The sequence below is a fragment of the Chiloscyllium punctatum genome, chromosome 39, assembly GCF_047496795.1.
Source record: "Chiloscyllium punctatum isolate Juve2018m chromosome 39, sChiPun1.3, whole genome shotgun sequence".
Classification (NCBI taxonomy): domain Eukaryota; kingdom Metazoa; phylum Chordata; class Chondrichthyes; order Orectolobiformes; family Hemiscylliidae; genus Chiloscyllium; species Chiloscyllium punctatum.
Window position 1 is genome coordinate 57004619 of NC_092777.1, and position 17878 is coordinate 57022496.

General features: G+C 39.6%; 1 protein-coding gene across 4 annotated transcripts in view; it reads left to right on the plus strand.

Annotated features, from left to right (window-relative positions):
- aspscr1 (ASPSCR1 tether for SLC2A4, UBX domain containing) overlaps positions 1–17878 on the plus strand; it is a 337421-nt gene that overhangs the window by 150890 nt on the left and 168653 nt on the right. The window lies entirely within an intron of this gene.

Here is a 17878-nt window from a genome sequence, read left to right on the forward strand (position 1 = left end):
GCAGTTGGCTTGGACAGATTACTGGCTGTTGGTTTAGAACTTTTCTTCATGCCCGTCTCACAATTTCCATTATTTCATTGTCTCCATGCTACTGTACTTTCCAAGTATATAATTTTATTTTCATTATTGTGAAACATCATAACACAGGGTTTGCAAACAGCTGTCGGAATGGAACAATGTCATATTCTAACAGTTTATAGCTAATATTCCTCCGTACTCGGCAATCATTTCAGTACTGAAACTCTGTGGAGGTTTGGGGCAAGTTATGTTGGAACTGTGTGTTTGATATTGGGGCTGAATTAACTTGTTGGCACATACAATTGCACCAATATTTGATGTCTAATATCTAGCAATATTAGCATGTAAAATTAGAGTGCGTAGGATTTGGTGTCGTGTACTGACATGGATAGATAACTGGCTGGCACACAGGAAGCTAAGAGTTAAAATGAATGGGTCATTTTCCTACTGGCAGCCAGTGATGAATGGATACTGCAGAAATCTGTGCTTAGACCACAGACATGTGGAATATGTATTGATTTGGTTGAGCGAACAAAATGTAATACAGGGCGGTTCCTGTATCCATGGAATCGTTTTCCATGGTTTCAGTTACCCGTGGTTTACCGTGGCCCGACCATGTTATCGGAACCATCCAGTACCTGGGGCTCCTGGGAAGGTAAATTACTCCTATCTGTGGTTTCAGGCTTCCGCAGTAAGCTTTGAAACTTATCCGCCATGGGTATGGGGTTGGGGTGGGGACCTACTGTATCTCAAAACCTGCAGACGATGCAAAGCAGAGTGGAGAATGAACTGTGAGGATAGATTTGGACAAGTTGAGTGAGTGCATAAGTGCATGATGTGAATAAATATGAGGTCATCCACTTTGGTAGGATAAAGAGAAAGGCAGACTATTATCTGAATAGGAAAGGGGGAGGTGCAACAAGGTCTGGGTGTCCTTCTATACCAGTCACTGAAAGTAAACGTGCAGCTCCTTGAAGGCGACAAATTATATAGTGGTCTTCAAAACAAGAGGATTCAAAAACACGAGTTGGGATGTCTTGCTGCAATTGTACCCGGCCTTAGTGAGGCCACACCTGGAGTATTGTTGAAGAGTGCGGTGCTGGAAAAAGAGTCAACGTTTCAGGCATAAACGCTTCTTCATCCTCCAACCTGGAATATTGTGTGCAGTTTTAGTATCCTTATCTGAGAGAGGAGTGCAATAAAGGTTTACCAGGCTGATTCCTGGGATGTCAGGATTGGCATATGAAGAGATACTGGTTCAGTTAGGGCTATATTGACTGGAGCTTAGAAGAATGAGAAGAGGGTATCTCAAACTTACAAAATGCAACTGTTCACATCAAAAAAAAGTTGGTTTCCTTTGTTTAGGCAAGTTTAAGAAAGTCCAGAAATAGATTTGATGGGGGTAAGTTAGAAAGATTCTTTGTGCAGAAAATGGTTAAAATATGGAATGCTGAGATTATTGTTGAAGTAGTCCCTTTAAAAAAAAACAAATAATATCAATCATTATGTAGTTAAAAGAATGTGGAGAGGCACCAAAGAAATTAAATCAGTTTCAGTGATTAACATGTAAAGTGAATACCCTGCAGACCTTGAAGGACTGAATGGCCTGATTTGTGCTGCATCATGCTGTAGTGCCAGTTGTTCAATTATATTTTTTCTGTATAATGATCAGAGTTTTGCAGTCAATAAGAAGACAAAGGAACTTGCCACTGATGTTAATAAAAACTATCCACAAAAATTTAGCAGGAGTTTTCCCTTCCTTGCTGGAATCTTAAATCTGATAGCAGGTCTAAGTGTTCTTGGATAGCAAACCAGAATTTTAAATCCATGGAATTCCTTCACTTTTAAAATTTCATAAGGCAAAATAAACCACTATGTATGGATTAAGATAGATGTCAAAGAAAAGAAAAATATAATTAATGTGGGTTTTTTAAAAAAATCCTTATGTAGAAATTGGAGCAACAGGGACCAGTATAGACAGTGAACATTGAGAAAGCATTGAAGAAGGTACTTGAGGAGAAAATAAAATGGAACGGTCATCCTTTGCAATGATAGAGGGAGAGGGGCAATATATGATGATACATATTGGAGTGCCACAAAGAAAAGCAGACAGGCTAGATGGGAAGGGATGCTGAGAGACTTGAATCATACGATAAATAGGTGACTGAGAAAGAAGGTCAAACTGCATTCTTGTCATTCCCAAGTAAAAGGAAGTGGAAACTGAGAGAAAATGATCATGGCAAACTTTGACATTCCATAGGTGTCCTGTTAACTTTTCAGTCAGTAAAAGGGTTTGGCAATAATTCTGAAGACAGCATGAAGTGAAAAACCTAGTTACACCACGTTGAACAAGATGCAACACTCTTCCAGGGTTTTTTAAAATGAGATTAGTAACAAAGAGGTGGAAGTTTTCATCATAATTGCAATGGAGAATACAGTTGATGGATAGAATAAAAACTGACAATAACTTCTGGATTTCCATGGCATTCTGAGCATGTGGCGACTTCCAAAGTTGCTGTCAGTTTTAGTGAAGTAATGATAGTGATGCTGACAAGTTCATGGTCATTACTACAGCATAATCCAGGCCATTATCATGAAAATACCTGAAGCTCGCCTGGCATTTCTTCTATCATCTAAAAATAGTCATCAAATACTTCTTTAGAAAAGAAAATTGTACATATATAATTCATTTAAAATTGTTAGTTTAAATTTGTTTTTTTAAAATAAGGCATTAGATTGCAGTGTACTTTCTGTTCACAGGAGATAGATATATATGGTATAACGTTTTGATTTTTTGCAAATAATTTGTGCGACTCTCTTTGGTTATTGTTCTGCTGATGCACTATTTTAGTAGATAATAGAATTTGAAAGTACTTGTATACAAATGTTTTTTTTTTATTAGTCTGAATGAAGATGAATGAATTCTATTCATAATCTTGGCATATCTTGGTCATTGAGGAGTAAAAAGGAACCTTTCATTAATTAGCACTCAAACAGGATGAATCTAATCCTTTGTAGTACATTTAATGTTTGTCTTAATCCAAATGAAACACATTGTATGTCATCTAAACAAAATTGAGCCTTTTTGGAAATTATATAGCTAAAAAACTTTAGTTTCCTTGTTTGCAAAACTCATGTTGATTAGTAGAATCTTGTCCAGATGCCATATATGGAACGTAGTGGAAGTTGGTTCTGTACGTTCTCAAATGGCAATTGAGCAAAATATTTGTTGAAGTTCTGGTGTGACTAATACTTATCAGTGAGTTTTTGATCACTTGGGACGAGTCCCAAAACTAGATTTGAAGAATTATTATAAACAGGGAGTGAGAATTTAATCTTTAAAGTCCATGCAAGTTCTGTGTTGAGCAACCTGTAGTCACACTTTCTGGCTTGATCTCTGTAATTGTATTGCCTCAAATATCTTTTCAATGTTCTTTTGAAATCATTGTTTTTTTAATTCATTCACAGAGCAGGGCATTGCTGGCTTGGCCAACACTTATTGCCCAGAATACAGTTAAGAGTCCACCATGTTGTTTAGAATCAAATGTAGACCAGACCTTGCAGTTCCCTTTCCTAAAGGATATGAGTGAATGGGATGGGTTTTTCTGACAATTGATAATGGTTTCTCAGACATCAGTAGCCACTTAATTCCAGAATTGTATTGAATTAAGTTTCAAGATCTGCTGTGGTGGGATTCAAACCCAGAAGATTACCAGGTTTCCAGATTAATAGTCTAGTAATAATACAGCTAGGCCATTGCCTCCATATTTGTCTCTTCTTTTACCACCCTCTTAGATAGTGAGGTCAAAGTCATTACTCCTTTACGTGTAAATGTTTTTTTCATATTTCCATAGCATCTTATGCCTAAAAGTCTTAAATATTTGGAGATGTGAGTTTGAATGGTGAAATTTGAATACAAAAATAAAAGATCTGGAATAAACACGCAAAGTTAATTAATGATCATGTAACCACTGTTGATTATTGTAAAAGCCTGTTTCGTCTGTAATGTCCTTTTAAGGAAGGAAATCTGCCATCCTTACTTGGTCTTGCCTACGTGTGACTTCAGACCCACAGCAATGTGTTTGACTCTTAATTACCTCTGGATGATTAATGAGGGGCAACAAATGCTGTTTTAGCAAATGATGTTCTGATCCCATGAATGAATTTTTAAAAAAGCCATGTGTTTCAAAATCTCTAAATTTGTGTAATGTGTAAATGGTGTCAGTTTATCCTATTTTATCTTCATTTCTTTCATGAAATGAACCTCTGAAACCAAATCTATAATATTGCATGCTTATGTTTCAGTGAGAGATCACCTTGTTAAAACTGAAACAAAACAAATTATGATCCATCAAGCTAGCTTTCAATCTGGGATCTAACTTGTCCAGTAGTAACATCAACTAGGATTTTAGCAGCTTTTAATTTTTGTTTTCACTGGAAAAAATACGATGGGTCGAATAATCTCTTTCTTTGTCATTGCTTTTTTGTGGTATCATTAGTAGAATGTTGTTAGGGCCTATAAGATTTTCATAATCCAGTTCCTTTTGACTTTTCTTGGTATCACATGGAGTGAATTGGCAGAAAATTGACATTTATGATGATGGGGAACTCAGGTGAAAGTTGAGATGTATCATCCACTTGACAATTTTGACAGTGATAGGTGTAGATACTTCAGCCTTGATTTTTGCACAGATGTGCTGGGGATATTTGTGTAGCCATCTCATGTCAGTTGTTTAAGTGCCCACCACCATTTAGGACTGGATGTGGCAGCACAGGAGAACTTAGATTAAATCTGTTGATTGTTGGGGTGTTTATCTCTGCCTGTTGCACTCTGCTTCTGTAGTTTTGCATGGAAGTAGTTGTGTGTTGCAGCTTTACTAGGTTGACTTCTCATTCATGTCTGGTACTGCTATTGGCATGTCCTCCTACACTCTTTATTGAATTAGGCTTCCAAGCTTAATGTTAATGCAAGAATTTGGGATATGCCAGGCTATGAGGTTTCATATTGTGTTTATGTACAGTTCTGCCCCTGCTGGCCTTCCACAGTGGCTCATGATTGCTTAACTCTGTCACTAGATATGTTTGAAATTAACCCAGTTAGATCAGTGGCAGTGTCACACAACATGTAGGTTGTCCTCAAAACTTTGTGTCTTCATCTCCACAAAACTGTGCAGTCTTTGTCAGGCTGTTGCTTAACTAATTTGTGGGACAGCTCTCCAACTATGGCACAAGCCTCCCAGGTGTTAGTTAAGATGACTTTGCAGGGTTTACATGGCTAGGTTTGCCATTGTTGTTTCCCATGCCTAGGTCAGTGCTGGGAGGTCCATCTATCTTCTTTTTTATTGATATTTCTGTTGTAGTTTGATACATGTGAGAGGTTTGCTAGACTATTTCAGATAGCATTTAAGAGTCTGTCATATTTTTATGCGTCTGGAGTCACATGTCAGTCAGACTATATAAAATAGCAGTTTTCCTTTTCTAAAGAGCTTTAGTGAAACTGAGATTTTTATGACGATCATGGTTTCATTATCACCATTATTGAAATTGGCCTTTAATTCCCAATTTATTAAATAAAGGCAATTCCCACGAATGAAGAAATCAGATGAGGAATTTTTTCACTTGTATGTTTAGGACTCTTTGGAATTCTCTAACTTGGAAGGTTGTGGATGGTCTATCAATGAACATATTCATAGAACATAAGTAGAACATAGAAAGGTACAGTACAGAACAGGCCTTTCGGCCCATGATGTTGTGCCGAGGATTATTCCTTTTCTAAAATAAAATAACCTAACCTAAGCACCCCACAATTCACTGCTGTCCATGTGCATGCACAGCAGTCACTTACATGTCCCAAATGACACTACTTTCACCACCACCATTGGCAACGCATTCCATGCATTCACAACTCTCTGCATAAAGAACCTATCTCTGATGTCTCCTCTATACTTTCCTCCTAATATTTTAAAACTATGACACCTCATGCCAGTCACTCTTGCCCCTGGGGAAAAGTCTATGGCTATTGACTCTATCCATGCCTTTCATTGCCTTGTATGTCTCAGGTCACCTCTTCCTCCTCCTCTCCAGAGAGAAACATCTGAGCTTAGTCAACCTCTCTTCATAAGACAAGCCCTCCAGTTCAGGCATCATCCTTGTAAACCTTCTTTGCATCCTCTCCAAAGCCTCCGTATCTTTCCTGTAATAGGGCGATCAGAACTCGACACAATATTCCAAGTGTGGTCTGACCAGGGTCTTGTGGAGCTGCAGCAAAACCTTGCTGCTCTTAAGCTTGATCCCGCTGTTAATGAAAGTCAAAACACCGTATGCTTTCTTAACAACCCTATCCACTTGGGTGGCGACTTTGAGGGATCTGTGCACTTGAACACCAAGATCCCTTTGTTCTTCCACACTGCCAAGAATCCTGTCTTTAATCCTATATTCAGCATTCAAGGTCGACCGTCCAAAATACATCACTTTGCATTTATCCAGGTTGAGCTCCATTTGCCATTTCTCAACCCAGCTCTGCATCCTGTCTATGTCGCGCTGCAGCCCGCAGTAGTCCTCTATACTACCAATGGCACCTCCAACCTTTGTGTCATCAGCAAATTTACTAACCCACCCCTCAACCTCCTCATCCAAGTCATTTATAAAAACTACAAAGAGCAGAGGCCCAAGAACAGAGCCCTGTGGGACACTACTCACCACTGGCCTTCAGGCAGAATGCATCTACAACCACTCTCTGCCTTCTGTCAGTCAACCAATTCTGAATCCAGATAGCCAACTTTCCCTGTGTCCCATACCTCCTGACTTTGAATGAGCCTACCATGGGGAATGTTATCAGTTACCTTGCTGAGGTCCATATCCGCCACATCCACTGCTTGATCTTCGTTGACCTGTCTCGTCACCTCCTCAAAGAACTCAATAAGATTTGTGAGGCATGACCTTCCCCTCATAAAGCCATGCTGACTGCCTTTAATCACGCTATACTTTTCCAAATAGTCATAAATCCTATCCTTCAGAATTGTTTACAAAGCCTTGCTGACAACCCTCTCCATGGCTATGGTAAATGTGAGGCGGTTGTGGTCACTGTCACCAAAGTGTTCTCCCACCACGAGATCTGACACCTGTCCTGGCTTACTGCTGAGCACCAAATCCAAAATGGCCTTTCTCTCGATGGCCTGTCTACATACTGAGTAAGGAAATCCTCCTGAACATACCTGACAAAAACTGCTCCATCTAAACCAACTGCACTAGGAGGTTCCAGTCAATATTATGAAAGTTGAAGTCACCCATAATAACAACCCTGCTAAATCTGCATTTTTCCAAAATCTGCCAGCTTATGAGTTCTTCAGTCTCCCTACTGCTATCAGGGGATCTGTAGAAAACCCCCAATGAGGTGGCTGTTCTCTTGCTGTTCCTAACTTCCACTCATACTAAGTCAGTAGACAAACCTTCCTCAACAACCTTTGTTTCTATAACAGTGATGCACTCTCTGATTAGCAATGCTAAACCCCATTCCTCTTTTTCGAACCTCCTGTTCTTTTTAAATGTTCTAAACCCTGGAACATATAGCAACCATTCTGCCCCTGTGAAACCCATGTCTATGTTATGGCCACAACATCATAGTCCCAAGTATTGATCCATGCTCTAAGTTCATCACTCTTATTTCTGATACTCCTTGCATTAAAGCAGACACACTTTAACTGATCCCTTTGTTTCATCATGTTAAAACCTTCCCGATAGATTCATTACATCCTGTCACTGCCCCGTCTACAACTACCACCCCCGCCTCAGATATGTAGCTCTGGTTCCCACCCCCTTGCCAAATTGGCTTAAACCCTCCCGAAACACACGAACAAATCTCCCACCCAGGATGTTTGTTCTCCTCCAGTTCAGCTGCGATCCGTCTTTCATGTCCAGGCCCCACCTTCCCCAGGAGGCATCCCAATGGTCTAAGTATCTGAAGCCCTCCCTCCTGCACAAGCCTCGCAACCATGTGTTAAGCTGCACTCTCTGCCTGTTCCTCACCTCACTGTCTCGTGGCACCAGTAGCTAACCTGAGATCACTATTCTACTTGTCCTGCTCTTCAGCTTCCAACCTAGCTCTCTGTAGTCACTTTTCAGATCCTCAATCCCTTTCCTGGCTATATCATTGGTGACAATATGTACCATGAATTCTGGCTGCTCAGTTCTGACCACAAAATCTTTTGTCAATCTGTCTATTGAGACCCCTCCACATTCAGAATCTTGTAAACCCGATCGGCGACATCCCAGATTCTGGCACCGTGGAGGCAACATACCTTTCAGATGTCCCATTCCTGACCATAAACTCCTCTGTCAATCCGTTTGAGTCCCCTACCTCTAGTGCTTTTCTATTTTTCCGCCTTCCCTTCTGAGCCTCAATGCCAGGCCCAGTGCCAGAGACCTGACAACTATGGCTTTCCCCTGGTAGGCCATCCGCACCAGCAGTATCCAAAATGGTATACTTAATTGCTGAGGGGAGTGGCCACCGGGGATCCCTGTTCTATCTGTTGGTTCGCTTTCCTACCCCTGACTATAACCCAGCTGTCCTTATCCTGTGTCTGAGGAGTGACCATTTCCCTGTTCATTGTCTCAATTTCTCTCTCAGCCTCCCGGATGATCTGCAGTTCATCCAGCTCCAATTCCCTAACTCTGTTTTCGAGGAGCTGGAGTTGGGTGCACTTCCCGCAGATGTGGTCAGCAGAGATGTGTCGTGTCTCTCAGCTACCGCATTCTGCAGGAGGAGCATGCAAGTGCTCTATCAACCATACCCTGCTAATCTGAAAGCCCACACAGGACTAAACAAGGAAGAGAAGAAACTGAATGAAAATGAGAAAACCTGAAAACTTACCGAGTTTATAGACCCTTAGTGAGGTTCGAGGGGATGGGTGGGAGGGAAACGCTACTATGTAGGGTCTCTGGTTTAAATCTCACCCACTTAAACGAGGCCTGCCGGGAAGTTTTTCTTTCCGCCCTCTCTGCTCGCCGTTCCGTTCAAAATCATATTCATGATTAAGATCGCTGGATTTTGATGTCTCTGGGAATCAGAGGAACTGGGGAGTGTTTAGATAAATGGAATTGAAACATAGGGTCAGCCCTAATTATTCTGAATGGTGGGGTAGGCTTGATGGGATTCCTCGTGTACTCTTGCAACTATTATTCAAGTTCTTACTGGATTTTCTTTTATGCTACCTGCTATTCAAATTTAGTTTATTGTCTGTAAAATTGTCCTCTCTGTAGTTTTAACATTGAACATGATAATTAAAAATATTTTTCTGAATCCATAAGATTTTACACTGAAAGATCTAAGAATCTTCATTTCTAGGTGAGGAGGTGTGGACGCATGAAGTAATGCCTATCCTTGATACAAAGACGGTTAAAGCAACATAAACCTTTGGTTAGCGGTCTTCATATTTACATCAATTTACCCACAACTTGCAACTTGTCTGTGATATTAAATGTAACCATTGACAATTGTTTTATGGTATAAAACCTCATTCCATATGGTTTTCATATTATGAAATGAAAAGATTTTGTAAATATTGTTCTGCCTGGATTATGTCAAGAAGAGCATTTCGTATATTTACTTTCTCAGGGAAAGGATAATAATGCAGGACATCTGCACAACACTTTTCCCTTCCTAGAGTGGGGTAAAATTGCTTTCAGACAGGAACTTTGTAATTGTTTGGAAACTGTACACTTGAATGAGGAATGTTTGAATATCTATGTCTAAATTTAAAGTTATTCGAGAGAAATGATTCATTGAATATGTACTGGAGATACTTTTCAGTTTTCTTCAGTGACTAATGGGTGTTTGTATCATATGGGTAGCACAATGTGGTGTCATAGCATGATGGGATTCCAAAGGGTTGCCATACTGAAGTAATACCCCATGGTTTAAGACCATAAAATGTAAAGCAGAAGTAGGCTATTTAGTTCAGGTTTGCCCTATCGTTCAATGAGATAATGGCTGATTCCTCTATTCCACTTTTCTTTCTTTTCTCCGTAACACTGAATTTCCTTACGAATTAAAAATCTATCTCATCCTTAAATATATTTAACGACCCAGCCTTAACAACCCTCAGTGGTAAAGAATTCAGAGAATAAATTTCTTGTCATTTCTATCTTAAATGTGGGTTCTGTTTTTTCTGAAATTATGCTATCTGGTCCTAGACTCTTCCACAAGAGGAAAACAACCTTTCCTCATCTACCTTGTCCTCTCAGAAGCTCGTATGTTTCAATAAGGGCACCTCTCATTCTTCTATATTCCAATGAATGCAAGCTTAAATTGCTCAACCTCTTCTCATAAGACGTAATACACCAGACTTTATTTGAACTGGCAAAAATTACATACATCAATTACCAGAAGTTTACTGTTTTATTGCAATCTCTGCAATGGCAAAGTAGTCAGTTGAGGGTGTGTGTTAGAAAGCTCTTTACCGGTAAGTTTTATTTAAGTTGCATTATTATTTAAGCAATTTACTCCAAATGAAATATCACACTGATGTGTATACCCCCACATTCCGTTTCTATTACTTAGTGTGCGTTTTTCCCATAGATTATGTGGACCTCTTGATCAACTGGAATATTTAATTAACTGGCACACTCCTACTCCCGTTGGTGCCAGTTAGTAATAAGTTTGCTGTAGCAGCCTAGTGAATCATATCTGGACTGCCAGTGCATCTTTCTTTAGATAGGGTGACCAAAACCGTTCACAGTATTTCACCAATGGTCTGGCTAGTGCATGGTATAGTTTTAACAAAATCTCCCAACTTTTTATACTCCATTCCCTTTGAAATAAAGATGACATTCCGTTTACATTCCTGATTACCCACTGAACTTGGATTGTTTTGTCATTTTCCATGTCTCAGTCATAATTTTCAAAGATGTTCACGAGGCTTTTCTCTTTCCTCAACCACTGCCCCCAAGTGGGATGGGTAGTTTTTTTACAAGCCATCTTGCAAGAGCAATTTTACTTTCCATCCTTGAGCTATAAGTTGAAGGGAAGTGGAGGCAACATCATTTGGCTTTTCTCACCAGTGCAACTTGCTAACCTTTAAAATATTTATGACTTTAAATTCTAGCTTATTTATTTGAGAAATCTCACTTGCTTGTGCAGTGACTCCATTAGTAACTTGTAGTTGAAAAGTATGTTGTAGATTAGCATTAAGGGAAAATGGTCAAATATTAGTAATTGTTCCTGTACATGTGAGTTATGCTGCATTCCATGTCTTGGATGGACTTTGGATTTTAACAATTGGAAACCTGGTTTTGAAAAATGTTGGCACAGCTGAAGAAACTTTGAAATACAGTAGTGAGGTTATTTACCTGATAAATGTCCTGAATCATTTGGACAATTGTTAGTATAAATGGTAGGTTTAATATTAAATTGGACACAGTATTCTGCAAGATATGCATGTTTGAAGCAAAATATGAGCTGATTAATGGATGTCCAGTTCCGTTTCTGCATTTATGGAGGGAGGAAAAGTTGCATTTTGAATCCTTCAATTTTTTCAGAACTAAGAAGTCATTCTGCAGCTGAAACTACAGATAAATTCAAGTGTTCTAATATGTGAGCTGTGATAGATTTTTAGTAGTCCTCTTTTAGCAAGTTTCTAAAGTATATTTTCTTTGCCAATTCGGATAAATTTGCAAGTAGACTCCTCCTTGATATCAGAGGACTAGAACTTGGTGTGTTTCCAACAGGTAGAAAATACGAATGTTTCTGAAAAGCAGAAAGGAAATCCACCTTAGAATTGTGGGTTTTATAGCAAAGGGAAGATTGGTACATGACAAGAACATAAGTAGAATGCACCAAATACATTTTGCTGCCTTAAATGGTGAATAGAAATGAGCATGACAATGCATTACTATTATGAAGCTATGTAAAATGTTTGAATCAAATTTTAATAACCAAGAGGATATGGCTGCCAGAATAAAATTGATACTGGGTCTGAAATTGGGCTTTGAATATAATTTCAGACCTTAAACCTGTAAGGAGTAAGATGAGCTTTGGACTTTTGTTATCATCCCATGAAAGAACTACATGAAAGGAGTTCTAGGCCCAGTGTATTTTGTTTTGTCATGGACTTTTTGAAAGAGACTAATGAAGAGCATCCTTTATTTTCAAAACCAGTTTGCTATTAGTAGCCCAGGACAAACTAATTTCTGGTTTCCAGAAAAGTGCCCTTAGAGTCAAACGAGTATACAACATGGAAACAGGCCCTTCGGCCCAATGGTTCCTAAACTAATCTAGTCCCATTTGCCTGTTATTGGCCCTTATCCGTTTAAACCTTTCCTTTCCATGTCCCTGTCTACATGTCTTTTAAATGTTGTAATTGTACCTGCCTCTACCATTTCTTCTGGCAGCTTATTCCATATATGCATCACACTCTGTGTAAAAAAAAATGTTGCCCCTCAGGTTGCTTTTAAATCTTTCCTGTCACCAAAGTGAAAATATTATCCTCCCATTGAACTTTGCTGAAATTCTATTGGTGACGTTGGTGCTGGTACTTTGTGCTGTGGCATACATGTTGTTGACACTTGGGATTTTCCCATTTGATAATTTCCAGAATTTTGACCAGGGAAGGTGAACACCTTATTTGAGGAAGAATATGGTTGGATAGGAGACAGTTCAAAGGAGACTCACCAGAGATTCCAGAAGTGAGACATTTGTCTTGTGAACCAAACTTGATCAGTTCAGGCTTATTCTCTAAAATTTAGATAAATGAGTGAAGATCAACTTGAGGTGAATAAGATGCAGAAGGGGGTAGATAATGTAGATGTGGCGACGGTGCTTCCTCTTGTGGGGCAATCTAGATCAAGAGGTCATAGCTTTAGGTCAAAACGTTAGCAGATTTAAACCAGAAATGAGGAGAAATTGCTTCTCTCAAAGAGTCTTGAATTTGTGGAATTTGCTATGCTAAAGTGCAGTGGATGCCTGGACACTATGTTTGAGGCGATAGATACATTTTTCATTAGTAATAGGTTTATGAAGGGTTATGGGAACCTGGCAGAAAAGTGGAGTTGAGGCTGAGATGAGATCATCCATGATCATGCTGTAATGGAGCAGGCTCAAGGGGCTGGATTATCTACTCCTACTCTTAATTCTCATGTTAAAACCTGAAACTTGCTTCTTTTGTGTGTAGTTCAAGATAGATAGATAGTTCACCACCACCTTCCTAAGAGCAATTAGGGTTGTGCAATAAATTTGACAGTAACTCTGTCAACAAAACCTGAATCCCCTTTGCTATTGACACGTTCAGTATAGAATCCCTCAACTATATCAAATCCTCAGTTGAAAATGAAGAGAGCAAGAGCTCTTAATATACTTTTCTGGATTAAAATGAGTTCTGTTCCTGATTCAAGGAAGCAATTTTTGATAATATTAGAGTGAGGGGAAAATGCCCACAGAGGCATTTTAAGCATTCATTATTAACGATGAATGTTTCCAGATGAGGTATGAGTATGTCATGTAAAGAGTAAAACTGCTCCAGAAACCTGGTGATTCCAAACTGGGCAGAGTACAACTTGCAGCTTTGCTGTGACATTTTAATTTCCCAGGCTGACCATCCGTACTGCAATGTAAAAGAGAATCTGCTGGAAATTTGAAAAAGCAATGAAAGCTAATGTTGAAAATGTGTAGAAAATGAATCCCTTTTAGAACCTCTCTGAAAAGAACACAAAAATGTAATGTGCTAGGCTATGTTATATTGGATATGAATATGTAGAGTACAATTTCTGAAGTAAAATGTCCAAGGTCACTATTGTCCAATTGTAATTGCTTACTAGGCACAGGTTTGGCTACAACACTATAGTTTTAGCTGCATCTGACTAAGTTTAGTAGAAAATGACACACTGCAGGTGATTAACCTTTGCTGTTGTTCCCTTTAATTTAAAACTTTGGAACTCCTGAATGAATTCACCAGGCACAGCTCCTAACTTGAAGAAACTGTCACACATCTCCTCCTAGAATGTGCCATTAAAGGAGGTCTGGAGAGAGATGTAGTGATTTTTGTGAAGGTTCATCCTGAGTAGCTCCATTATGCAGGCCCCTGTGCTCTACAGGCTGTCCCCCAGGACGCGCACACAGGCAAGCATCAACTGCGTCTGTAGGATGCTTATTTGTCTGCCCTAAACATTTTTGTCTTCCAGTGTAAAGAGTTGTCCTTGACTGACTATTGCAGACTGGCACATTCCAAGGTCCAAGACTACACACTGAGGGACATACTGAAGCTTGGGGCAGCTGTTGCCAAAGCCCATCAAGGGTCTTTCTGCCAAAGCATAATCAGTTGTCAGACCCTCTTGGTGCCTCCAAATGAATGTAAATAGTTTCCTGCATAATTGGAAAATGCCTTTGTTTTGCGCAACTGTAGCAAAGCTCTGAGAAATGTCAAAAAAATCCAATGTTTTATCTTTTTCATTGCAGACTCTACAATCTTTAGAATCTTTGTATATACTTTTAAATGTTTTTGTGAATTAAGTATATTTTTGAAATTAAAAAATGCTCTGAAATTTATGTAGTGTTTTAGGTTTTTGTCAAACAGTTATGAGCAGTGCTCTGACTATATTCGAGTAACTGTTGAGATGGCTGTCATATCTAATAAGTCACATTGGACCATGCGTGTTAACACTGTGCCTTCTTTGTTGAGCTTCTAGCCTTTGTTATGTAATACAGGAGCAATTGTTCCTGTTTGCTGAGCTGAACATGATGCTAGCTGCCCTTCTGCAGTGTTGCTGGGGTTCTAAGATGCTGAGGTCTGTTCACCGTGTCTGTCCATGTTGCACATCATTTTAGCAGATCTCCAGTAAGCAGAAATTAAATTAGTAACATGTACAGAATGATCAAAAGACACTTGCAAACTTTGGGCTCAGGTGTAGATTCTCTGTAATTGAGTTGTCTAAAACATTTGTTCTCATTAACAAGCATTTTCAGCAACAGACACTAGAAACTTGGGGAAAGAAATGAAGAATTCTAAATTTAACATTCTAAAGTTCATGTTTGCCATCTCCCATTCCTAAATCACCCGATTGCTGGACTTCAGGATCTAATGATGACCATGAAGTGATTGTCAATTGCCAGAAAAAACGTTTGATTCACTAATGTCCTTTAGAGAAAGAAACTGATATCCTTACTGGTCTGCACTACTTGTGACTTCAGACCCACAGCAATATCTGGTTGATTTTTTAACTGCCCTCTGGGCAATTAGGGATTGGCTTTAAATATTGACTTGGCCAATGACATCCTCATCCTGTGAATGAAAGAAAGCATTATAAGCAAAGGATGCACTTAAAACACGACAAAATCTTTCAGTGTCAATGAAGTGCTTATTTGAAAGTAATGTGGGAAACTGTTGTAGTTGACTTGTATACAGTGTGGTTGTCATTAATGGCTGTGAGCTAGGTAACTAACTTGCATTTATGTTATATTTTGCATAATTCGAAAACATGTCACAGCTTCTGACGTACTTTTGACCAGATGTATTTGTTGTAGTGCCACTAATTGAGAGATAAATATTCATCAAATATTGAGTGAACATCTCAACCTTTCTCTGAATTGTGCTATAACAACTTGTGTGAACTGAGGAAGCATTTGGACATTTCTTCAGTCCCGCAATTAAAATCTCAATCTAGATTACTTGCTCAGGTTATTGCGGTAAGCCTTTGACCTGGGACCTTCCAATATGGAAGTGTATGACTGAATCAAAATCTGGGAGCTCAAGTACTGTTACTCTATCTGAGATTGATTGATCACTGTCCAGGAATTGAGTCTATAGTCTCTAACTAAAGTCCTTGGGTTATCAGGGAGCCATCTGGATTGTAATACTTACCAATGTAAAAGTACACTTTGGCATGCATTGTGATTTTACTCCTGGAGATAGCACAGAAGAACTTGAACTGACTGTTTTTCCAGGAAACAACTTAGGGGTGTGTATTATTGGTTTTCTTAGCCCTTACTGTTGCAAGTGATGGAGGTTATTCCAACAATAACACTGTTTTTGAGTGAAGCACAAACAACTTTTACAGTCTGTTAAGATTATTGTAGTGACTTTTGTCCCCCATGCTTACGAAATAACATTAAGTAATGCATGCTAATTCCCAGGTTCAGAGTGTGGAGTCACATGGGCAAAACTCAGTAAGGTTGGTATCTTTCTAACCCTGAAGGACATTACTGTAAAACCCATTTCGTTCATGAATTGAGGACGTAGTTTCATGGTGGTCATTAGACTTTTATTCCAGGTTTATTAGTTAGGGGAAGCGAAGGCCTAGTGGTAGTGTTGCTCGACTTTTTAATTCAGTAACTTGGCTAATATTCTGGCGACTCTACAGCAGATGGTGAAATTTGAATTTGATAGTAATCTGGAATTAATAATCTACTGATGACTGGGAGACCATTGTTGATTGTTAGAAAACCCCACCTCGTTCACTAAATGCCCTTTAAGGGAGGAAACTATCACCCTTGCCTGGCCTACATGTCACTACAGACCCAAAGCAATGTGGTTGACTCAATTGCCCTTTGAAAAGGACGAGCAAGCCACTCCGTTCAGAGGCAACTAGGGATGGGCAATAAATGTTGACAAGCCAGTGACGCCCAAGTGTGAATGGAAAAAAATTCCACCAGTTGTTGTGGTGGTCTTTGGACTCTTTTCTCTTGTGCAGTAGACTATATCTTTTGAATTACTAGTCCAGTAAAATTATCACGATGCTGCCATTTTCATGTGTGGGATAAAACTTGATGTTTGAAGAAATTAATGATACCTATTACAGTATCCACAAGAGAGGTTTATGACAGTAGTATTGTTCCTACTGTTGGGCTAAAATGTTCAGGTTGAAATCTCACTTTCCGTGGAAGCGTCTCATAACATTTTTATTAACCGTTTTATTTTTGTAACTATATCTTTGATAACTTTTTCAAGTCGCACCCATAATGGAGAAAGGTGTCCCTAGGTACTTAAAGCCACTGGAGAAAGTGGACAGTGAGCTAAAGAAGGTAATTAAAAGATGATCAGAGGTGGATTTTGAGGCCGGGCTTGAAAAGAGGCAAGTAGGTGAGGCAAAGGGGTTTATAGAGACAATATCGGAGAATAAAACATCCATGACAGACAGGGCAAATGAATGAATGGAGCAAGTAGGATGTGGAATGGTGGATGTGCAAGAGATTTTGCAAGCGTCACATAGACATTCTCCCCGTGTTTGTGTGGGTTTCTTCCGGGTGTTCCGGTTTCTTTCCACAGTCCAAAGGTGTGCAGGTTATGTGACTTGACCATGCTAAATTGTCCATAGTGTCCAGATATGTGCAGGCTAGCTGGATTAGCCATGGAAAATGAGGGGTTACGTTGGGGGGGGGGGGGGGGGGGAGAGGAGAGGTGGTGAGGTCTGGGTGGAATGCTCTTTGGTGGGCCGAATGACCTATTTCTGCATTAGGGATTCTGTGGCGATGATGATGGCAGGTAGGATTAGTTCCAGTTTGTGCTGCAAATGCAAGCAGGTTTATTGAAAATCTTCTGTGGTGTACACTTTGATCAATGACGTTGTACTGCTGTGAATGTTTTGTGGAGTTTGTTTCTTTTTCCAGATTTAGAGTTTAGATTTCTGGCTAATTGGTAAAGAGTTGATAGGCTAACTATTGACACTGGGCGGCACGGTGGCACAGTGGTTAGCACTGCTGCCTCACAGCGCCTGAGACCCGGGTTCAATTCCTGCCTCAGGCGACTGACTGTGTGGAGTTTGCACATTCTCCCCGTGTCTGCGTGGGTTTCCTCCGGGTGCTCCGGTTTCCTCCCACAGTCCAAAAGATGTGCAGGCCAGGTGAATTGGCCATGCTAAATTGCCCATAGTGTTA